Source organism: Streptopelia decaocto (assembly GCF_964273445.1).
Source record: "Streptopelia decaocto genome assembly, chromosome: 3".
In the NCBI taxonomy this organism is placed as follows: Eukaryota; Metazoa; Chordata; class Aves; order Columbiformes; family Columbidae; genus Streptopelia; species Streptopelia decaocto.
This window is the reverse complement of record NC_138656.1, coordinates 89,295,843-89,309,293: the sequence shown is the minus strand read 5'-3', so window position 1 is coordinate 89,309,293 and position 13,451 is coordinate 89,295,843. Positions and strand designations below refer to the sequence as shown.

Sequence of the window (13,451 nt, the reverse complement as noted above, 5' to 3'; positions counted from 1 at the left end):
ATTCTGCACCAGTGTGGAGGTGTGAAGATTCTGGCCCTTAGCCTTATGCTCTTACAGTGCTTTGACACCTGTAGCAGAGACTCTGTCCTGGCTACCCCAGGTTTTTCTTAAGGACTATGAGATATAGTTTTATATAGTCTGTAACACTGTAAAAGTGTTGGTTTGGGGTCTTGTCAGGAATTTGTAATCAAATTTACATAAATATGTTTATCACATCTATTTGTCTGTCACATATGCGTGTGATCTGTCTGTCACATAGATGTGATTTGCCAGTTGGAACAAGATGAATAAGCATTCACCAAAAGTCACTTGGAAAGTCAATCAGAAGCACAAACGTACTTCTAATTAGGAAAAAAACTTAGAAGGATAGCATTCCAGAAGCAGATTCTTCTCAACTGACAATAGAAAATTATAATATTAAGTAAAAAACCCCACGGGCCATTCTTTTCGTGAAGTAGCCTTATCGAAACAGCCTAGGGTTTTATCTACCATAATTTCCAGTGTCCCAGTACAAGCCAGTAATGGACTTTTAGAGAAAGACTGAATGAGCCAAGGTCCCCCTTGATGCCTCCTCCAATAACCACCTTGCTTGCTGCTAAGGAAGTGTTCAGGACTTTCTGAACTGGAAGCTGAATTCTTTCTGTTGTACTCAGTAGATCCAAAGGACATTCCACTGCAGAGTTTCACTCTATGTCCTTAATTTTTGAGCTATGAGAAACAGTAAATGTTTTCTTTTCACTTCATGATTGTGTAGGCAGCCCCACTTAAGTCAGGTATTTTCCACACCATAAAGGCCTATACTCTGTTATCATACAAACTCCACTGTATCATCTTTCCTTGTTCTTTTTCTACACAAAAAGAAGAAATATGAAGCCCTGTATCTGAGTTTTCAGAAGGGAGTGTTGATTTTCACCAGGGAAAAGTGCACTAGGCTACAAGAGCGTGTATTTATTGCTGATCACAAGTGGGTAGAAATACAGCTTACTAATTTTATCCTAATGCACTTTAGAGGGAAGAGATCCAAGCACTGAAAATAAAAGCATCACATGTCCTACATTATTTGCTTATGGAAGCAATAATATTCAGTAGATGGTATTGCAAAGATGAACTGATCCTTTTTCCATTGAAATCAATGTCAGTTAATTAACTTCAGTAGAAGCAGGTTATGCCCAAATGGTAAATATGGTGTGTGCATTCTTCCAATGCTTGTGAAACAAATAACTGCATTTCCCGAATCTATTTTTATAAATGCAAATTAAAATAAAAAATAGCAGTTCATGTTTTTGCTGAACAATGTTGACCTATGCATGCTTGGTCAGTAATTGCGGTGCTGCTCACTGACTAAAGCTATTTCCTTGATAGAAAGCAGTTTTTAAATTATGTTATATTTTCCCATGTACTTTTGATAAGTATAAATAAGAAGCTCCTGTCTTTCAACCCAGCTACTTGCAACAGAAACAAAGCCAAGACAAAACGATGGGTCTGGCAGTTTAACTTCAATTGTCAACCATGATTAAGGGTATCTGAAGTATCCAAAAGCGAGAATGAACGTAAATGGTGCTTCTGGAGTTGCTGTGTTTTGAAATTCCCACGTCCTATATATAAAGAGTCAGGAATGTGTTTATGTGATCCTTGTAAGCCAGTTAAAAGAATAATATCCATTTGGGCTTTCAACTTAGATTTCAAGAGAATTTCAGAAGAGATAGCAGGCTTTCTGTTTCCTGAGGTGAACCCGTGCTTACTGTGGCTGTGGAGCAGGCATTACGTCCCCTGGCAGGAGACACTGTGCTGGGCTGTGGGTGTCTTGTTGGGACACGGTCATCCAACAGTCCCTTAAAGCCAGTGGAGAGAAAGAGAGTGCAGTTCATCTGGCCTGCTGTAGACCTCTGGTTTCTAACAAGATGAACTGCCTTCTGAAAGTATCGGCTTTTCTACACCAATTTTAAGGGTTAGGTGACATGTTAGGCAATGTCTGTCTTTTGTCAGATGAATCTCATGCTGTGTGCTGCTATCACATAGAGTTGTTCCTAGCACTACAGTGCTATCAGCTCATTCTGCCTTGGCAACTTTTTCAAGGCCAGTAGCTGCATAACAGATGACACAACTTAATTGTACAAAACCCACTGTTATCAACGGAGGGATTTATTTCCAGATCTTTGGAGATTTTGCTTCAAGTAATCCAAACCAAGCAAAGGACTAATTCTCAGCCTTGGCAGGAGATAGTCAAAGTGCGGTCTACTTACATGTCTTAATGGTGACTCGCCCGTTGTGTCTGCAGAAAGCACCACTGCTCTGCAAGTCACACAGGTTGAGTCTCAGATAACTCTAACAACTGTTTTACTGTTTTCATTTGCCATAGGACCTATTTCTAATTCTGTTTTTAATTTTAATTTAATTATTACTTGGTGACAGAAAGTGTAGTTCACACAGGTTTCAGCCAAGTTGAATGGTGAGATGAGCTGTGTGTGTATGGATGTATATTGGTGTGTCTTGAACACATTGGGTTTAAAAACAGTGTCATTGCTTCTAGCTTTTGTAATTAGATTGTGTGGTTTCTTCTTGTTTAGATAAGGTCAGTATGTATGTCATACATCTTTGAGGCTTCTTCCAAATGGATGTGCTGCTTGAAATGTGATGCTGTTGCATCTGGTTTTTAAGTGAGCACCAACATGTCACTTTTTAGGGATTTTTCCCCCAGTCATGTGACATAATTTCTTAAGAAACCTAATCTCTCTTTGACACTTGAATTCTACAAATAGAAGGAGGCCCTTTATTGAACATTTTTCAGGCTTAAAAGCTGATTTCTTGTATTTGCTTTGCAGTTGACCCTTTAGTCCTATTTTGGGTTACCAGATGAAAATAAGGTTTTCCTTGAAAGGTTGGTTGCTAGGGGTAACTGGCACTGACACCAAAAGATGAATACTCTACCTACTTAGGATAATGCCTACTTTGTGAGCTAAATAAAGAGCTAAATTGCAGAGAAGGAAGTTGGATAAATGTGAAGTATCAAGGGAGAAAAAACAAGATTATTAAAAACGCATAATGCAGAAAGGAGTATTGCTTTTTGCGCCAGTAATGGTCTGGTACACAGAACGTGTGTGCTGCTCTGCAGCCAGGCGCTTAGCCCTCTCGGTCCTGCTGATCCACTGAAAAGTGTCCGTACTTTTACCTCTGCCTGGATAATATATAGAGCTGTGGAAAGGAGAGGCAGGGAGGCAGAATATTTCACATGAAATAATAACTTTGAATTTTACAGAGGACTGCAAGAAGTTTAGTATTTTGAGCTTGAAGGTTGAGAGACTCAGCTGCTGCTGGAGGAGTTACTCTTGGAATTCAGAATTCTCAGCAAAATTAATGCACACTTCACATAAATGAAGGAGAAAAACTCTGTATCTAATATCGTAGAATGTAAGGAATTGATTATTTTGATATTTGATTCAAATGTGAAAGCAATCTTAGTTACTGTCCCCAAAAAAAGCTCCCAGTGCTTTTGGGGATTATGGCAGAAGGAAGCTTTCAAAATAGCTCAGTGGTAGTACTGAGCAATATAATCAGAACTTGATGTCTACTGATGTTGTCATATTTGACCAGAAGAAGCCAAAAACACATCATCCATGCTTACATCAAGAGATGTAAGCTCTTGGTTTCTTACAGTTAATGCACTGAATAATTTCTCTGCAATGGGGAGTTACAACAATATGCAGTTACATACACTGACTGTGTTTCATGTGCTTTTGCTCTAAGAAATATAGCAAAAGTTGGGGTATGGACCTCTGTAAGTGACTCAGTGGGCTGAGCAGTCAAGACTGTTTCTTATGAATCTGGTTTCTGCTCTGGCTCTTAGGAGTTTTCAGTCAGATCGAGTAGCTTGTTCATCAGATTTGTTCTGAAGATACAAACCAGTTCTTCTCCGAGCCAATGCACAGCTAATTTTACTGAAGAAGACAAATTCAGTTTGTTTGACTAAGTAGAGACCGCGAACACCAAGATGGCTCAGACTATATTTATGCCGGAGTTTACATTTATATTGGAGATTTCTTCGTTGCTCTCTGCAAAGGCTGTCAACGCCTGTCATGGTTCTGCGAGAAGACAGATTCTGCAGGTTGACAGGAAGATAGCAAACAAGTTGCTGCTTTCGCCTTCTGTGGGCTTCTACTGTTATAAATGCTTTCCACTCTGCAGACCATAGGGTCACACCACACGCTGCGGAAGCATTACCTAGAGTTCACTCTGCCAGTGATACTTCAGTGGCATGCTATGGGCTGAGTCCCCCCACATCAAGTCAAAAAAGGGAGCAGGAAGAAGTATTTTAATTTCAAATGCACTTTTAGTGTTTTTTATAGGCCCTGTAACATTCTGCTTTGTTTTGAGTACTTACTCGTGCTGTGGATTAAGGGTCCAGGCTTTAGCATGTTCAACTGCTGTGGTGCTGTCACATAACACGTGATCTAGGGAACTAGAACCCAGGTATATTTTATTTTTAGTAATTGTGTAATTTCATGAAATTCATTTGCTGTAGCTCAGATAAGAAAAACAGCTTTGCATAACTAAAAAATATACTAAGAATTAACTTAAGGGTATACTTGAGCCCTCTCGGGTATCCTGTGCTGCAGTGGATTTCTGTGGTTACTCCGAAGTCACCAGCAGTGCTTTTCATGGATAACAGAATGGCCAAACGAACATGTTTTCTTCCATGTTTTTTCTGTGAACCTCACTTGCAGTTTGTGCTCATCAGAACAGAACTAAAATTCTCCACCTACCAAACCATCTGATAGATTGGACATGTCTACTTTTAAAAAAAGCAAAACACCATTCTTTGCCATGTGCCACATGGAATAGTAAGAGACTCCTGGCTTGTTTTCTGTGCAAACCATCCTTAGAAGTAGAGCCCCCGCTGTAGAATTTACTGCCAGAAGAGACCAGGCAAAGCCTGTGATTGACTGTTTCTCTTTTCTAAGAGCTACATGATTTTGCACAGCAGGCTTTCCACGGAAGTTCCGGGATTGATAGCTAAATCTAGGTACTTACACTTCAAAAATACACTAACCACATGTAAGTAGGAATTCATAATTCACTCGGGACTTTACAACTCATTCATCCAAGTGATGATACTATTTGGGATGCTGAAACAAAATTTAGAAGACGGGAGAGTGGTAATTGTAGAAAGTCATTTTTCTGGACTTCTCATAGATTGAGGTGAAACAGTAGCAATCATGCAGAATCCTTTACCAGTTTTTGCAGTACAGACAAAGCTTTAGTCACTGCACTTAAACCCTTCTTAAGCTTGTATTTGAGCACACTGAAAACTTGACTTAGTTTCTATCTTAATCAAAACCAACTGTAAATATAGAATGCTTCCAATATAAAAGGGTCTCCTGAAGTTTCACATGTCAAAATGTTCAACGTTTTCCCGATGTTTTAATTTTGATCTTATCTTTGTAAATAATGATCTAAGGAAAATTCCTCTAGCTGTAAAGTTGTATCAAATGTCTGTGGATCTCATGGAAGGACCCTGATTTCTTGCAGTTGTCAGCAGGTTTATAATGAACTGAAAGATAATTGTTGAAATTGAATTATACTATCAATGTGTAGTGAAAATGAATGCCACATGGCCTAATATCTTTTTGATACTATAAATGCAATGTGCCTATGTAGACTTTCTTTTTCACTTTGTGTTAAAAAAAGATCAGTTATTTGTAATTCTAATTTTACATTCTTTTGTCTTCTTGTTTTTACTTCAGTGATCACTATCCTTCATCTTAGCCATACAGCTCTATAAACTATGCTTAACAGCTTTTGGAAAGGAATGATTCCTAAAACAGTAAATACAAAAAGACCTATGTGCATGCAACAAAAATTGTGGGACTATTTTACGTAAAATTTTTACACTCTATTGCTATAGAGATTTTAAGGTCCTAAAGTAACAATCAATATTATCTAGTCCTCTTGTACAATTAGTGATGGCCATACATCATGAATGCCTGAATGAAGGTGTCTTCTGGTTGAGGTAGCTGACACCTTGCACAAGGATGTTCCAAAATCCAGCTGTTTTTATGGTTAGAAGCAGACGTCTAACTTGCATCTTGAATTTCTTCGTTGCTAGTTTATATGCATTTTCTTTTCTGCCAGTCATGTTCCTTTGTCTCTTGTCTCTCCTCCCTCATGGCCCCCAATGTATCCATACATACAGGTCACGACCCTTTTGGTTTGTTTTTTGCTGTGCCAAAACAGCTGTTCTCTAGTACTCCATATAAGAGGTTCTCAGTGGGGTTTTTTGTGTTGTTTTGTTGTTGGTGTTGTTTTGTTTGTTTGGTTTGGTTTGTTGTTTTTTAAGTTTGACTAGGCTTCTCCATTGTATTCTAGACAACCCCCTCACCTACACCTCTTGCAGTTTCTTTCTCTGTCTCTATGGGGGATACAACTCTGGCTATTAGTTTCTCCATCTATAAGGACATACACAAGGCCATGCTGGTCAGACCACAGATGCATTCCCTGTGATCCCAGTATGCACAGGTATGGAAAGATGATGTTCTTCTGCGCTCCAGTAAACTGTGGCTGTGTCTCAGCAGGCAGCTACTTTGACAAATACTCTAATCGTACTTTGAAGCTCTCTGTACTTCGTCATTCGAATCTCTTCCAGCATTAGATTCTCCAGCTTGATGTTCCTTGTTGTCGGCTCTTACATCTTTAAAAGTGCTAGGCGTGGTATTTCTTTCAACGAGTGTCTCTTGTAGATTAGTGGTTAAGAGTTTGGGATTTGAATAATGCAAGTTAGGATTTATTGCAGTATGAAAGTGCATGCTTATGATGAGCTAAATATTCGTGCTAGAATGCTGACCTCAAGGATTCACTCCAGTGAATGTTGGTGGTAAATTTTGTAGCATGCTGATTTATATTCAAGGAAGTCCAAAAGAATTTCATATGCGTAAGAAAAGTTCAATATGGGTTTACACTGATGTTAAGGACAACAATGGGTGTTAAAGGACATGTATTAAGACACTGGTGTGCTGGTAAAAGAGGAGCGAAGTAGCTTATTTAAGACTATCATTATTATTGCAGCCTTGGAAATTAGGTTATTTTCTGATCTGTTTTATGCGGTTGGTAAGGTGGGATCACCTCACCAATCAGGAGTTGGGTATCTGGGCTTAAGACGTCTACCTTACACTCAGCAAGACAGCAATGTAAGGTTGTATGTTAACCTATAGAGAGAAAAAGACGCACTCAGAGAGGCAAAGATATTGTAACTGTCGTCTTTGGTATTCATTTTAGGACAAGATAAAGTGCACTTTCGAGGCACCCAACTCTTTCAATTACCCATGAGACAAACCATTTTGACTGTGAGAGACAACAAAAAGGGCTTGCATCTGTTGATGCTGGGCCAACAAGAAAAGCAGCATGGTTTTTAAAGACTGGTGAAATCTTCTTGAAGTAAAAAACCTCTTGTGATTTTTATAAAACACAATTCTATGTGTGATAATGGCAGCATCTGTTAAGGAACTGCCACGTTTTTTTTATACTGGGGTATAACTGAGTATAATAACTTAATTCCTATTAGCTGTCCTATGAGAAGTTAAAATAATCAGTGATTCATGCTTATTTATGCAGACATCTTAGACATCTGAAAATAGTGCAGGGCAGCCACATCAACTATTCCTTCTCTTGTATTTATAAATGCTTTCTACTGGATGTTATATGAATACTTTTTATATATACTTGTGAACCTGAATGCCTAAAAGCCAGGATAAGTAATGGTACATGGCCTGTATAAGGCAGAAAAAAGATGACTTCACAACAGTGAGTATTGAAAATTCAGCATTGAAAATGCATAAAACCATTTTGACGTACTTTTTAGGTTTTGATAATGTAGCTTTAAAAAATGTTTTAAGTTCAGCAGTGGAATGTCATTTTCTGTTTATTTGTAGTCATGTTTTGCTACCCACAGTCAAGAGGGAGGAAACACTTCTAGAAAAGAGTGGTGGGTTTTTAACGAGTTTGTCTGTATTTCTTGGAGTCCTCGTATCTGAAGGCTAGTATGATACAATTGCCATAAAAGTAAAAAGTTCAAATAAATTGTTTGATAGATAAACAGCATCTTCTTACAGAAAGTCATGTTATGGTATATGTAAATATATTTGAAAATTACTTTACAAACACTTAAATATATGTTAACATGGGAAAAGATTCCTTGGCATTATGCTTTATTGCCTGTATTTCTATTTCCTCATCATTTTGTGAGTTACTGGAATTTCACATTTCCATTTTAGAAAATTGCATTTTTCAAAAATCAGAAATGCTAAACACAGCTTTAAGAAGCTTTATTTGGATGAAATATTTCTGGTAGACTCACTCTAATTCTAACATGGTAATTCTGTGTGTGTGCTAATAGTCTTATTTGAGAATCAGTAACCTTTCCCAGTTTGTCCTGTACATATAGAAGAGCACAGATATAACATGAAGGGTTTGTGTGTCTGTGTTTGAAATTGAATGGAGAGAAGTTTCTGAATCTGATCTCTTTGTGATTTGTATTTAAAATAACATAGTGGCAAAAGCATTTTAGATGCTTAGGAAGAATACTGATATTTTTCTTTTTCTTCTTTTTTTTTTTTTCCAAATATCCATCAGATTCTGGAAGACAGTTGAGAACACGAATCTGTTACGCTTTCTCTGTAGAAGCTATGATTCAGCATGCCAAAAGTGGAACTAAGAAAGTATTTCCTTGATTCTGTATTCTTTGGCAGGAGCATAATGAATAATAAAATACAATCTCTTTAGAAAAACACATGCTATCTTTCCACCCTGATTTTGTATGATTGTAATGAAAGGATTACTTGGTGCTTTTTATTGTCATATCAAGTTGCTAACTGTTGAAATATAAGGCTGTTGCTATATATTACTGCTAGGAAGTAGAGTATGTGTGTGTGTGGCCTCATGTCTAACATTGCCGCTTGCCATCTTCTGTCATTCCCACCACCTATTATTAGCTAATTGGCACTGTAATGTTTTCTGAATTTCTTTAATGTAGAAATTAAAGTTTATTCACATGTTGATAAAGAAATATGCCCATTTTCCTATAAAATGAGAACATTTGACAGCGTGATTTCTACAAATTTTTTTAAATATGTATATCTTTATGGAGTGTGGTATAATATATACACACATATAAGCAGTATTTCTTTTCCCTAGGTAATTTTTTCCTGTCTGACGCATAAGCTGAAAATATTAATAATTCTCAGCTTGTCCACTGTGACCCCAAAATAAAGACTAATAAGTCTGCATAGTACTGGGGGGCAAAAAGTACTTGCAACATATCAGACGAACTGTAAAGCCAGTATTCTCTTTTTTTGATGTTCCTTTTCCTGTATTCTTTTTGCTGTAGACCTTTCGAGCTATTTTACTGATAAAGGACCTAGGGTAGCTTCTTCTCCAGATCCTCTATTACTGCGTTCATGGATCATTGTGTTTGTTCTCAGAAGGCTTAGAAATTTGAGCCAATAATTTAAAAACATGCCTCCGTTTATACACCCAAATAATTTTAATTGTTTTGAGTTTAGTCTCTGAAGGTGGCAATGCCCTTTCTCAAATTGCAGTTGTCTTCCAACGTGGTTTCACAAAAGCATGAATTCTGTAAAAAGTTCCAGTTTGAATGATCTACAGTGATGGTGGCAACCAACTTTATGTAGTGCCAGGGTGGTCTGTAGGAGAAGGGAGGTGATAGCACCTTCCTTGCTCCTTTCTGTTTATTAATAGCACAAAGAGAGAATCCACAGTGCAATTCTGGTTGTAAGAGCATTTGGTGGAAAAGTTACTTAAATCTACCCAATTTAGGAGTAGGAAGATCTCTGGGTTTGTTTTTCTTCTTATCTGACAGAGTTCATTATTTTTCCGATTAAAATATGTTTAAAGTACACACAGCATCCTAAGTAGGTTGCTGTTCAAATCTGTGTGCAAGAAGAGTTATTATTCCAGAATTATCTTTTGGAGTGCCGTCTTTTACATGCTTATCTGCTCTTTCAAACCATGCCAACGAAACACTCTTTATTCCTGAAAGGACGTGAGTCAGTGGGCGCAAACTGAAGCACACTCAATTCCACTCAAACATGGAGAACCTTCTTTACTTTGAGGGAGCCAGAGCACTGGAACAGGCTGCCCAGAGAGGTTGTGGAGTCTCCCTCTCTGGAGACATTCAAAACCCATCTGGACACATTCCTGTGTGATCTGCTCTGGATGAACCAGCTTTAGCAGGTGGATTGGACTAGATGATCTCTAGAGGTCCCTTCCAATCCCAACCATTCTGTGATTCTGTGAAAAGAAAAAACTATTTTTTTTACTGTGAGGGTGGTCATACATTGGAGCCCAGAGAGGCTGTGGAGTCTCCATCCTTGGAGATACTCAAAACCTGTCTGGACATGGCCCTGAGCAACCTGCCCTAGGTGACCCTGCTCTGGCCAGGTGTTGGACTAAATGATCTCTAGAGATGCCATCCAGCCTCAGCTGGCCTGTGATTCTTAACATGGATGTGATTATAAACATGATATTGTAAAACCTTAATCACTGTGTTCCTTCTCTGAAGCACAGTCTTGCTGCATGATCAAGTAAGACTCAACTCTTGCTACTGAGAAGACTGGTATATGAAATGGGACAGCAGCTAGGCTAGTTGAATAGTTATAGGCATAATTAAATGCCCCAAAGCTTCCCACTGACTTTCATGGACCCAAAACTTGGAGGTCCTCCATTTGTTTATACATTCAAGCAATTAAAATGACTTTTAGTGTTGATTTTAACAACTTATGTGATAAGCATCTTTCAGCATTTAAATTCTGGCAGAAAATGTGCTTTTTTTCTAAGCCTTGTTCCAAGTTCTTTAATTGCTGCTTCCCTGTTCAGAGTATCTTCCGGTTATGCTCATCTCTTAAAAGCTCAGTCTCCAGGACCAGAATTTTAGGCCATCATGAAGGTTTTGATGAACTCTGGAAATGTATATAATGGGAGTTTTGTGTTCCAGAAACTGTGAATTAAAAGCTTGTTTTGGAAAATTGAAATATGTGCTAGAGTTAACCATGACATCCAACTTGCTATCAGGAGACTAGGTGGAAAACTGTTTGTACAGGTAGTATATTTTGTCAGATGAAAAGGTACCAGATGAGAAATGAAGAGATACGTTTAGAATAGATTGAAAAACCTGCTGTCGTTGAACGTGCATGCATCAGAAAACAAAATCACAGGCGAAAAAGGTGGTCAGTAAATGAAATAAAAATATACAACAGAGCAGTGGAGGTGACCTGCCAGGTGTGGTCTCCAGGACAGGGATGGCGGCTGGCAGGGTGGATCTGTGGAGGTGACCTGAAAGGCTTTGGTGCCACCAGGCTCAGGTATGTGTCATCCTCCAAGCCTGAGTGGAAGCTGCCACCTCCCACTGGGTCTGAGCACACAGGTTTAGCTTACCCTGCTGAGACCCAGCCAGCTCTCCATGGAACTCTTGGGCAAAATGAATTACACATTACTGGTTTTAAGCAAAATAGGAAGATGCTTACACAAAAGTCACTGAGCAAGAGTCTCACAAATTATTGTGTAATTTTAAATTGTGACATTCAAATAATGATGTAGAATTTAGCATTATCTGCTGATTTCAAATTCTGACCTGCTTTATTAATAGACTTGTGTGCACACTTCTCTTTTACCAGCTGTGTAGCCCTGTACTTCTGATGACTTCTAGGCCTGTAGTGACAGCAGAATATGCATATATGTTATCTGTTGTTTTAATAAAATTGATCTGAGAATTACCATGGTAACTTTTGCATCACATGAATCAGTTGCCAATGTATGAGTGGCACTGAATCTTTCTTGACTCTTTGCATTACAAATGTTTTGTAAGAAACCTGGGTTACTTCTTGTTTTAGGATTTGCTGTCTGAAGAAGTTCTAATCTGTGGCTGGAAACAAGGCTATGCAGCTAAATTATTGTACTGCTCCAAAGCAAATTGAATTCTCCCTGCCAAATAATCTCTTCTTCCCCAGTAGCTCTGTAAGTAATGCCATTAAGATGTTTGTGTAATCCTCATATTTCAGTGATTGAACTTCTACTAGAGTACTGTGCAATTCTCTATGTGTTATCTTTGTTCCCAACTAAGACTTTGGTAACATAACAAGAATATCTGGGAGAAAGACCAGTATTACATAGCTTGCAGCTGCTTTGTCCTGCCATCAAGTCCCCACAAATTAATTAGGTTTTACTCTCTTGAATGCTCTGGGAAACTTTAGACATCAACAAATGCTGTAGGAAATAATAATGATGAACTGGTGGGTGGATCAGTTAATTAGGAAAATTTTTTGAGTACAGAGTGTTAATAATGATTTTGCAACTGTAGATCTGACATGTGTACATATAGCTATGCATTGCTGTGCAGAGATACCCAAGGTAACTCTGACCACGTTAACTCAGGAGGAGAAGGAGCACAACATTAGTCCGGCCTTTGTAGGGCGGGACAGTAATGCACTTCTTACCATTCAGTCATCCCACTGGGAACTTTAAAGCACAAATACCCCGAACAGCAACAAACCAATGGAATGCCTAGGTATCTGTAGTAACACAGATACAAGGGACTTGGGGGGAATATTAACTCCCTCTTTCGCTATTTTGAAAATACAATGGCAATCACTTATTTGCATTCACATGTTAATGACTAAACATATTCTGAATACATGGTAAATATAGTGCTTGTGGTTAAAAAGATTTTTCTTGGTGGATACCGACTATGAAATGACTGGTGCAGCTGTGCCCGTTGAGAACTTTACAGAGGTTCTAAAATTATTTCTCAACTAATACGTATGACATTTTGAAACTACTACCTGTCATGCTAAATTTGAAAATTCCAGAGTTCAACAAAATGTGCTATCAAAGTATATGCTTCACATTCTTTTACCATCCCTTTCCAATTCCTTCTAGGTTGTTTGCATTGGATTGTATATGGGTTGATAATGTGGTTTACTTGCAGCAATTTGCAATAGGAATGTCAGCTCCGATGGTCTGTGCATTCTGCACCGGCATGGGGGGGCACTCTGAGGAGCTGGGGGTGGCACCTCACACCCCTTGGGTGTCATGACAGTTCTGCTCTACAAATCTTTTGGCATTTAGGAAACCAGCCCAAAATACTTTGTGTTTGTCATTTGTTTATCATGCCTGCCCTCAGAGGGGTCAGCAGCTCCCGTGTCCCATGGCCATGCTCCTGCCTTGGTGAAATGATGTCCATGGGAGTGATGGCTTTCCTGTGGTGATGCATGTGCCTTTTGTCTTTATTTTTCAGGACAAACTTTTTAGCGGGGCTTGTTATGACAGGTCAAGGGGTAATGGTTTTAAATTAAAGGAGGGCACATTCAGGCTGTACATGAAGAGGAAATTTTTTACAATGAGAGCGGTGAAACACTGGAACAGGTTGCCCAGAGAGGCTGGACAGG

The 13,451-nt window shown here is 38.6% G+C and overlaps 1 protein-coding gene across 2 annotated transcripts in view; it reads left to right on the top strand.

Moving 5' to 3' along the window:
• The window catches only part of KCNQ5 (potassium voltage-gated channel subfamily Q member 5), a 287,966-nt gene that overhangs the window by 44,889 nt on the left and 229,626 nt on the right, over nt 1–13,451 (top strand). Inside the window, exon 1 of one of the 2 annotated variants that reach the window (XM_082047470.1) lies at nt 11,921–12,021. The exons of the other annotated variant lie outside the window; for it this stretch is intronic. The gene's annotated coding sequence lies outside the window, so the exon portion shown is untranslated. Of the gene's footprint in view, nt 1–11,920; nt 12,022–13,451 lie in introns of those variants that run through there. 2 annotated transcript variants of the gene reach the window in all.